This window comes from Cibotium barometz, chromosome 48 (genome assembly GCF_041138505.1).
Source record: "Cibotium barometz isolate CiBa-2024 chromosome 48, ASM4113850v1, whole genome shotgun sequence".
Lineage (NCBI taxonomy): Eukaryota > Viridiplantae > Streptophyta > Polypodiopsida > Cyatheales > Cibotiaceae > Cibotium > Cibotium barometz.
In genome coordinates this window covers 21,657,621-21,668,519 of record NC_141093.1, presented here as the reverse complement: position 1 = coordinate 21,668,519, position 10,899 = coordinate 21,657,621, and the positions used below count along the sequence as shown (strand labels likewise).

At 43.7% G+C, this 10,899-nt stretch overlaps 1 long non-coding RNA gene and 1 pseudogene across 1 annotated transcript; one reads left to right on the top strand and one right to left on the bottom strand.

The window, feature by feature from the left end:
• The first annotated feature begins 2,883 nt into the window (after positions 1 to 2,883).
• Positions 2,884 to 6,158, top strand: LOC147610955 (polyphenol oxidase, chloroplastic-like; annotated as a pseudogene).
• A 2,972-nt stretch (positions 6,159 to 9,130) lies between these two features.
• LOC147610954 (uncharacterized) lies at positions 9,131 to 9,721 on the bottom strand. The gene is made up of 2 exons (XR_015263900.1): positions 9,505 to 9,721; positions 9,131 to 9,252 (listed from the first exon to the last, which is right to left on the bottom strand). It is a non-coding gene; the product is annotated as an uncharacterized LOC147610954 (long non-coding RNA).
• Positions 9,722 to 10,899: the final 1,178 nt, after the last annotated feature.

Sequence of the window (10,899 nt, the reverse complement as noted above, 5' to 3'; positions counted from 1 at the left end):
GTTTGTAGACGCTCTGGCCTGTCAGAAAAGAACGCTTTTAGAACTACTAGAACTAAATCCTGGAACAAACGAGTGGATGAGTTCACCATCTACAGAACTTTGGGTAGGTTATAGACAAGGATGCACCCGTTGGCATGGGCCCAACCTGGCTGCCCATTCATGACGAATGAGCAATCTTGCCCATCCAACTACCCACCGGTGGGATAGATGGGGAGATTTGTGTAACCAGCCTCAGGTTATGCACCTCACTTGAACTATCCCAATGAAGCCTACATCCAGTGGATAATAAATAAATCTTCAAAAAACAAAACACACATTCAAATTAATTTCATCTCCTCGGAAAATATTTCACACATGTTCAACTGCTGGCGTGGCTATTCTCATCACAAAGCTATTGCAAAATGGCCGAGAAACAATCACAGAAACATTCAGTATCCCAATTTTGCAATCTATGATTCACAGAACAGTCTCATTTAGCAACAATGTGTGCAATGCATACAACCTTTGACTCTATGAAAGCAGCCAACAATCAAGAAGTAACCCTTAAAATGATAACCAGATGCCCCTTTCCCACCACCAATGACCAGTCGAAACTAAATTGACCAAGATGAACTGGGTGTTATGGCTGGAAGAAGTTCTAGCAACGGGATCAGATCCTTGGCATGGCATATAACCGTGCCTAGGGTATTTGGGCACACTTGAAATCAAACGTGAACTTCAAAATCTATACATAAGCTTTTGGAATTTCTATGGTGTCCTGGCTGGAGGAAGTTCTGGAAACGGGAGCAGATCCTTGGCATGGCATGTAACCATGCCTAGGGTTTTTGGACACAAACTCAAACATGAACTTCAAAATCTAGAGGGGGGGGGGTTGGAGGACGAGGCTATGGGTGAGGGATGGGAAGTCAAAGGACAAAGGGGGGAGATCATTCGCCAAAGTTGTGGAGGAGCCAACTTTCCTCTGCCAATTGATCTTGAGTCCAATACTCCCCATCCAGTGGTGAGCAAGCTTTTCTTTCTTGTTCCATCTCTCCTCATTGGGTTTTGGACAGCGGTGTCACACAGCACATGACTTATCGCAAGGATTGGCTTAATGAATTGTAGCAATGTCGTAGCAGAGTTGCCATTGGAGAAAGCTCTACTGGCCCCATTCTTGGCGAAGGGACAATGCCCCTCATTCCGGATAGTAATGGAGGGAAGTACACCTTGAGAGTACTATATGTACCAGATTTAGGATTCCATCTCCTTTAGCAAATTGGACACTAAGGTAGAATTTATGGAGGTCTTTGTGATCATTTGTGACCCTCTCACTAACAGGATCCTATGGCAAGGCATAGAGGACCACAACCTCTACAAACTCAGCTCTTTACTCTCACACAAGTACCCGCACCACACGTGATCTTTGGCATACTCGATTTGGGCATCTTCATTTGGAGGCCTTGTGGAAGGCTTTTCATGAGCAATTGGTGAATGGATTGCCAGATGTTGGCACACGTGAGGACCCTTGTCACTCTTGTCTCAAAGGGAAACAACATCGGGAGGCCTTTCCAAAGAAGCTACACCGTGAGCTACAGCACCTCTAGAATTGGCTCATGCCAATTTGTGGTGCTTGATGCGCATTCCGTCTCTTGGTTCTACGAATTAATTCCAAGGAACATATTATCATAATAATACATTTCAAATATCTCAGATGGCTTTCGTGCAATCCACACTACTCAGATTTGGAGGATTTAGTAAACAAGTTGTGGTGGATAAGAAGAAAAAAGGTAAAAGGTCAGGTGAAGCAGTTGAGGAAGAAATTATTGCTAATAATTTTACTATAAGCACCGAAGAGATTGATGAAAAAGAGGCTACTCGTAGAAAAAGAGCTAGGTTATCGTGGTGTGAAAATTGGAGAAGTGAATTTCATTGGTTGGAATTTGATAGACAAAAAGCACGCATGTATTGTAAGGTTTGTATGGAGGATCCTAATTGCAAAAGTGAGTTTGCAACAATAGGTGCACAAAACATGCAGCAAAGCGCCCTAAGTACACATGCACGCTCTGGCACACATAGATTATCATTGATTCGTTCTATGTCAAGAGGAAGTCTTGAAGTAGGATTGAGCAAACAAAACGAAACACATGACATGACCAAGAGATTACTAATCTATTTCATGCTACCTATTTTCTTGCTAAAAATGATATCCCATTAAACAAGTTTGTGACAATGTTTAGAGTTTCTACGAGAATGCAAAACTCCGACCGTTACTCTTTTGCCGTCATTCAATAAAGGCCGACCGTTACTCTTTTGCCGTTAGGTTCCTTTGCCCACCGGCTGAAATGCTTGAAATATTAGATTGGAAATCGTCAAAATGGAGAAGAGTTCTGTTCACGCTAAGCACGTGAATTCGAGTAGCGTTGAGACAAATTAGGAGGAGTGGCAATTCAGAGAAGTGGAAAGACCAGCCAGTAAGAAACCGCCCGGAGGTAGTCTCCGAAAGTGTAGAGATATCTCATCTGCAGGTGGGTGTGGAGATATATCTGCACGTCTATAACTATAAAGGTGCGAGTAGCTCAGAGCCAGTGTTGTATAATTCCACACAGTTGGGAATCCGCAAAAGCTCCCAGCTTGCTCTCCTCCTTCCCAAAAGCCTACTAGATATCACTTACTTGCAGCATACACAGTACGTATCCTCATCCCTAAGCTTCCTAGTGGGTTGGAAATACGCAATTATGGTATCTCAGCTGCGTTTCTCCCATCAGCGCCGCCCGATCCATCTCTTGCCGCTGCTGCTACTTTTACAGGCTGGGCTGCTGACTACGGTTGTTGTAAAGCGTGGGCAAGCGGGCCCTATTGGGGCGCCAGACCTACGCCAGTGCCAGGCTCCAGCTTGCAAGCGATATGTCGCTGACCAATCCACGGCAGACAGTGAAACTCAACTGCTGCCTTTCTATGCCATCGCACAAAGCGGTGGACTTCTCCTTCGAGGCGTACCCGCCGGTGAGGAAGCATGTCCGCAGGCCCGCCCACCGAGCCAGCGAGGAGTACATAACAACAAGGCCTACGAACTCATGAAAGCGTTGCCAAGGCGAAAGAGGCAGGAGAAGTGAATCTGAAAAGGCATGTCACCGACAGCGCTCGGGATAGATATCAAGCTGCAAGGCTTGTCGTCTAGCTCATCCTGCGAAATGGTTCCACATCATCGGCTGGTTTCACGTCGCCAACCCCACCAGCCCGTTTCCATGTCCCCTACCCCACCAGTTAATATCCACGTCGCCTAACCCCACCGGTTGAGAATCAACAAATGCACCGCGGGCGGATTCAACGGGTTCAAACTTCAACTGCACCATCTAGCGAAAGCACCGTCTGCAACTGCACAGATCCAAAAAATGCAGCGTAGACCTCAGACTCCAGCGTAGCTCCATTGGCTCAGAGCTGAGCTGCATTCGCCTCACTCCATTGGCTCGGAGCTGAGCTGCACCGTCTGCACAGAGACTCCAGGACAGCTTCATAGCATGGAGTCCGGAGTCGTGAAGGAGAGCTTGAAGAATGTGCCCTTCGTAGTGGACAAATACTTCGAATGGGTGAAAGACAATGTCCCCTATCAATGTAAATTTTCACTCCATATTCAAAGGAAACCTTGTTAATGTGATCATGTTTATATGTTTCTTTTCTTCCAATGTATTGTAAAATTGGTGGGGGCATCTAATCTGATAGACTCACCGTGCTTGAAGTCGGCCATGCGATCCCAAGGAATATATGCTATTTGCTGGATGTCAAACTTTGATTGAGGATTCAAAGAGGTTTCCCATACAAGATTTGTTGCATCAAACGGACCAGGTGGAGGTGTTTGATCATTGAGCTTGTGAGCACGTGAGGTCGGAGGTTGACTCTTCAAAAGCGAAACTAGACTCATAGCTTTGGTAAGGTGGTTCAGATTCACTGCACCCCACACAAGGAAAGGTACTACACCACCCTGTAGCATCCACAAAATTCCTCTCTCTCTCTCTCTCTCTCTATTCTAAGCATCAAGAAATGTGACGCATGTATTTTTTGGCTAGGGGGAGAAGGTAACTTCATATTTTGATCTATCTCGAGACTATCTTGAAACTAGGTATGTAAATATGTATGTGTGTGTTCAAGGCCATGGTCATTAAAAAAGATCAAGATTATATAATATGAGGGCTGTGTAGCTAGCTATGAGCATTGAGGGGGTAATGATGGCGGCCTCATGTTATAGGTAAAGGTTAAGAGTTGCACTACTATAGCTGCTCACATAGGAGATATGTGCACTATAGGTAGTTTACAGACTCGAGGGACCAAGCGAGAGTATTAGGCAGGTCGCAGAAAATAGTTCAATGGAGTGTATGTGCTCTACAAAGTGGGTGCCAAGTTTGAAACCAAGTTTAAACATTTTTTTTGGTTAGCTAATGCGTAAACCTCTATCCAAAATAGATGTTAATCCATTAATTATACCCTAGCTATTAAGATAATCAATCATAAATAAAAAACATTAAATTTTAAAAAAAAATAAGTTTAGAAAGAATATAAGAATTATTAATTAAATAATATGCTACTCACCGCTCTGACTTCATTTGTTCCATTTGTCGGCCGTGCTGCTATACGATTGTTGTGGTCACCACTGGCTGTCACGTGCTGGTCGTGTGGCCTAGCCTACGAAAAAGGTTGTCGCCTAGTGGTCGTGAGAGTGTTTGCAAACTGAGAAAGGGTTGGGAGTTTGAGATGTGCGCTGGATTTGGAGGTTTTCTGTTGCGCTGGAGTTTGAGATCTGCGCAGGATGGAGTGAGGTGAATGCAGACGGTGCACGTGCACACGGTGCAGTTGTTGAATCTGCGCCGGATGGAGTGAGGCGAATGCAGGATGGAGCGAGGCCAATGCAGCTCAGCTCCGAGCCAATGGAGTTACGCTGGAGTCTAAGGTCTGAGTTGTGCAGACGGTGCTTTCGCTAGATGGTGAAGTTGAACCCGTTGAATCCGCTCACGTGCTGCTTTTGTTGATTCAACCGGTGGGGGTAGGCGACGTGGATATTAACTGGTTGGGTAGGCGACGTGGAAACGGGCTGGTGGGGTAGGCAACGTGAAACCAGCTGGTGATGTGGAACCATTTCGCAGGATGGAGCTAGACTACAAGCCTTGCAGCTTGATATCTATCCCGAGCCCTGTCGGTGACATGCCTTTGCAGATTCAGTTCTCCTGGCTCTTTCTGCCTTGGCACCGCTGGTACTTCCACGAGCGCATTCTGGGCAGCCTGCTCAACGACCTAGATTTCTCTCTAGTCTTCTGGAACTGGGATGACCAGCGAGATGGTGGCAACGTGATGCCGGCCATGTTCGTACAAAAATGGCAATGCGCTCTACGACGCCAAGCGCAACCAGAAAAACCTCCCTCCGACGTTGGTCAGGCTCAACACGCCACCACTACTGGACGGGCGACCCAAATATCAAGCCGCTGTCAGAGGACATGGGCTTTTGCTCACCACAGCAACGTGGACAGGCTGTGGGATGTGTGGAGTTCGATATCCCAGGCACCGGCCGGCGAAAGGACCACTCCAATCCCGACTTCCTGGATGCGGAGTTTCTTTTCTACGACGAGAACGCGAATCTAGTCAAAGTGAGTCCCAGATGCCCTCGACAACCAGAAGCTGGGCGTGAGTTACGAGAAGGTGAGGATGGATGAGCAATGGCTGAACTTCTCGCCGCTGTCGGTTTCTAACGGCAGCGTAGTAGCTGCCGCTGCCGCCAACGGTGTTCCGGAAATCGGAGCTTCGCCTCAAAATGGCACCGTTGACCTGGGAGCTAAGCTCACGGCACTTGTGGAGTGGCCGCCCGGTATAACAAACCTCGTCATAGAGAGGAAGTGCTGGTGATCCAAGGTGTGGATCTGACGAGGGATAGATTCATGGAGCTGGTGGTGTTCGTCAACCTGCAGGACGCTAACGCCAACACCGACAAGAGCAACACTGAGTACGTGGGTACCTTCAACATCATACCCTTGGCGAGCAAACACAACCACCTTTTCACCAGCGTGAAATTCGAGATCGGAGATAACCTCAAGCGCATCGGCATACAGAATGAGGACAAGCTCGTCATCACCATCGTGGTGAAGGGCCAGGAGAAAGTCACAATAAAGGGCTTGCAAATCCAATTATACGAGTAACCTCAGCTTCTAAGATTTGCTGCCTACTTACATGCTGCGCGTCTAAGCTAATCCACGTCGCGGTTAATTATAGCAAGCAAATGAACATTTTTTAGTAGGAAACACCACACACATATTCAATCGATGTATCCACCACTTGAATAGTAGGAAATTTTCTTTTTTTATTTAGTTTAGTTCTAGTGTTCCTGTTAAACCTATGTATCCACTAGTTATTAACTCGGGAATTTTTCTTCTTATATTTAGCTTGGATCTAGTGACTCGTTCAAGACACTTAATGATCTCGTATTTGCACTTAATTTGATAGGTCATGTTTAAAAAGCTTCTCTCTCTTCTTTTGGAACTTTGAAACTACTCATACTACTTGTATATGTGATTTCCATTAATCATCACAAAGTGCATCATAAAAAACATGTGGGCAATGGATTCAAGCATAAAACGTTGAATGATGTGTGCCCCTTGATGCACTTTTTTGGTGGTGCAACGCGTGTTCCTCTTTTGATGTCACCCCAACTTGCCTCAAGACTAGCTCCTCTCTTGTGGATGCCCTTATACACATGAGCATAGCCATCTCCATGGATGGCCTTCAACTCCTTTACACTCTATTTGAATTCCACAACATTGTTAGCATTAGTGCATGCAAAGCTCCCTCACTTTTACGTGCCTCCTCAAGACTAACTCCTCTCTCGTGGATGCCCTAGTTATAAACATGAGTATGTACTGTCTCCATGGATGGCCTGATTGGTTGCCTCAAATCGTTTTTACACTCTATTTGAATTCCGCCACATTATTAGAACATAGCATTAGTGGCATGCAAAGCTCCCTCACTCTTATGTACATCTTGTATGTGTGAATTTGTAAATGCTTACATGCATGCTTATATGTTCATCTTGGACATGTATTAGAAATTCATCCATATGTAATTGTTACATCAAAATTCAAACTATCTAGTGGACCAAAAACGGGTTGTGTACGTGAGATCTTATGTGGAGCTACGTATAGCCAAAGAATCCCCACCCAAAATGTGCATCAGGATTACCTTTAACACCCTTCCATGGGAGCTTTCTCTTGCACATATGGGATCACCTAGGAGGGTGGGTTTCGTATCTTGGCTTCCCCTCCTTAGTGAAACCACTTGATTGCATTGCTACAGTACAGATAAAACCAATGCCAACTCAACAACCTAGTTGGCCTCAAACCAATCTTGATACCAATGACCACATACTCTTTAGACATGTGCACCTCAACAAGAGTTATAAACTATCACCATAGCGACCTCAAAAACAATCTCGCCTTAACACAGCACCGATATGCAGTAACACAAGTTTGAAGGAACACCAAGGCACACACAAACTACATAATCCACAGCTTCAACATTGCGTCGATATGCGACAACACAAGTTTCAGGGAACACACAAACTACATAGATTGTGAGGGCCAATCTTGACACCGATGTTATTTTCAAACTTAGTGTACAATAAAGGGTGGTTTCTATTTTGCTAAAATGCTCGAAATTATACTGGATGTGTACATTTGGAAATCGTCAAAATGGAGAAGGATTATGTTCACGCTAAGCGCGTTGAATTGCCAATAGCATTAAAGGCAATTACGAGGAGGGGAAAGACTAGTCAGTAAGACATATTACATATCCTCATCCCTTCCTAGTTAGAAATGTAATCATTCACAAGGAGCTTTTGTTCATTTTCTATATAGGAAAAAAAAGGCTTCATCATATAATTCCCTAGATATAAATGAACATATCTAGGAAAAGTGCAAACTAGAGAAAATGAAACACTTTACTAGATAGGTTAACTAGGAAATATAGTGCATAGATTTCTCTATTTTCCTACATAGAGATATTTTCCTATGTAGGAAAATTTCCCTATACAGAGAAAGGAAAATTTGCCTACATAGGGAAAAAATTCGTATGTAGGAAAATCTATGCATTATGTTCCCTAGTTAGTCTATCTAGGAAAGTGTTCTATTTTCCCTAGTTTGCACTTTCCCTAGATATCCTTCTTTGTACCCAAGAAATTATATAGTGAATACATTGTCTCGATATGCTAAGAATAGAGTAGCATATCTCCAACTGTGTAGCTACTTGTTTGGGTACTCTCGTCTATGCAAGATGGTTTTCTCTTAACCTTTGCCTAGTTACACTAATAGTTCGACACACATCAACCAAGATGCCATCATTTCCACCCTCTTGATCTTGGCTCTTCACATATTCCATCAGGTAGGCATGGTTTTCTATGTGCTCACATTGATGGCTACCACATGCACAAATTGTGCTTTTATCAATATTATATTCATGAGATAAGGTACCCATAGGCTTTTTATCTTAATAGAGAACGATCGAGTGATGGCGGTCTATGTGTGTAACAAAGGGACAGCCATGGTACCCATAAAGAGGAAATAGAGAGGGAGAACTAAGGTGGGCCTAGCCAAGGTAGCTAAGCCAACCCCAGCCAATCCTTGTGGCTAGGCCCATAGAGCCACTAAAGCATAGTCAAAGAGCTGCTGCTATTGTGCACACAAGCGCAGGCCCATTATGGGCTTGGAGGCGGCCATAGAAAGAGTACTTGGGCCTTGTTTTTATAGAATGGCTCCTATCTGCTGCATTGAGGTTTGTGAAGAGGATGCTCCTACTAAAGCTATTTGACTGCATCACTCTTCCTTCCTAAGCAAACCCATCTTTTCTTGTTGAGACAACCCCTCTATTATGCCCACAAGCCTTGCTCATGCTGCACTCCAAGGTACCCACCTGTGCATGCTGCCCATGAAAAACATGCATATATACACACATAAATATCTACCTACCACATACGCATGTTGAAATACCCACCCACCCACTCACACATATGCATGCATACTAAGGAAGCAATTAATTCATACATGTGTGCATACTAAGCAAGCAATTTATAAATACATACATGATATGTCCAAAACAATGGACTAAATGCTACAAAGATATCGAAAAGAATTGAGTCTTAAGGTATCAGGATTGAATGCCGCAGAGACATCATGTCCTCTTCTTAACCTGGCCTTAATTTACATGTCTACTCCTTTGCCTCAAATCTGAATTTCTTGCTTCATTCTGCAAACAACCCAAAAAGCGAGTTAAGTGTAAATTCAAGCCCAAAATGTAGGCATACAGGATCCCCCATGATGCTACTCTTTCTGCGATGATGACACTAGCCAAAGACTTTCAAGAACGGCCACCCTAGCCAATGGACCCAGATGTTCAAACAGTAGAACCAAAATCATTCTAGCATGAGAAACAGAACCGAGCATATGAAAGAGCAAACTCTAGCATCTAGGAGATGTACAAAATCCACGGAGAACTTACCATAGAGACGGTTGTAGAAGACATAGGAAAGAAAGTAACTTAGGCTTCTTGGATGCATCCTTGAGACTTCACCACCTTGCACATAATTGCCACACTAATAGTCAGCTTACGAAAAATGATACCATGTTACAAGGTAGCATCTTCCTCTCTTCTCCATCCCCTGGCAGCTTGAGATGACTTTCATCGGCAAGTTACAGCAGCAGAGTAGATTGACCTCCTTATCGCGATATTTTTCCCACTGGATGCTCTGAAACTGCCTCAGTGTTAGCATCTTTTGCAGTTGCGTTGAAATGGTAACATTAGTTTTTTAACTTGAAACTATAAACCCCTTTTTCAGTTGTTTTTTTGATATGATGATCTACTCCCATTAATGCCCCTGATAAAGTCATTAAGCTGAACACCTTCCATGTCCACATCAGACATCGCTGGACATTCTAAAACCTCTTCAGCCTGCCGAGGTATGTGGCTTGCATGCTGACTCTATCTAGAGTCAATTTCTTGATCCGAATGTTTGTTCAATTTAGCCTTAGCCTCCACTTGTTTGCCAACTTAGAGTTATAAACTCTACAAGAAGCGGGACCACTTACTTGCATGTTGAAAAACAAATAAGAAAAACTCTATCTCTCTCTCTCTCACTCTCACTCTCTCACACACACACACGTGCGTGCGCGCGCGTGCATGCATGCATGTGTGCACACACAAATAGAGGTTTAGGCTGGTGAAGATGCAAGTGTGCATGAGTTTGTCAAATGGCTCAACCCAAAACATGCCTTAGCACTAGTGCACACTATACATATTAAAGTCCACAACTTTCAACTTCAAGAGAATCTATCACTTAATTGATGGAAAGACATCAAAGTTTGGAGGCCATGAACCTTATTCAAGATAAACGACCAAGTCGTACCATATTTATGTTCTTTGTTGCAACCCATGAGAGCAGACCAGACCATTTCGATAGGACTTATTCATCATCTCAGTAATAAGAGATGACACCTATAATATATGCTTATAACTAACAAGAATGAAGATACAAACCTGCATCCATGAAAGATAAATCTGGAAACTGTAAAAGAGTTACCTCAAATAAATGGCATGTCATGACTTGGCAACTTGAGGTGAAAAGGTAACATTCATTATCTCAATAACAAAAGAGAGGTTTATAGAAAATTAAAACAAGATAGTTTGCCTCTAATCTACCTCTGAATTGATGGAAAGACATCAAAGTTTGGAGTCCATGAACCTTATTCAAGATAAACGAGCAAGTCGTACCATATTTATGTTCTTTGTTGCAACCCATGAGAGTAGACCAGACCATTTTGATAGGACTTATTCATCATCTCAGTAACAAGAGATGACACCTATAAGATATGCTTATAATTAACAAGAATGAAGATA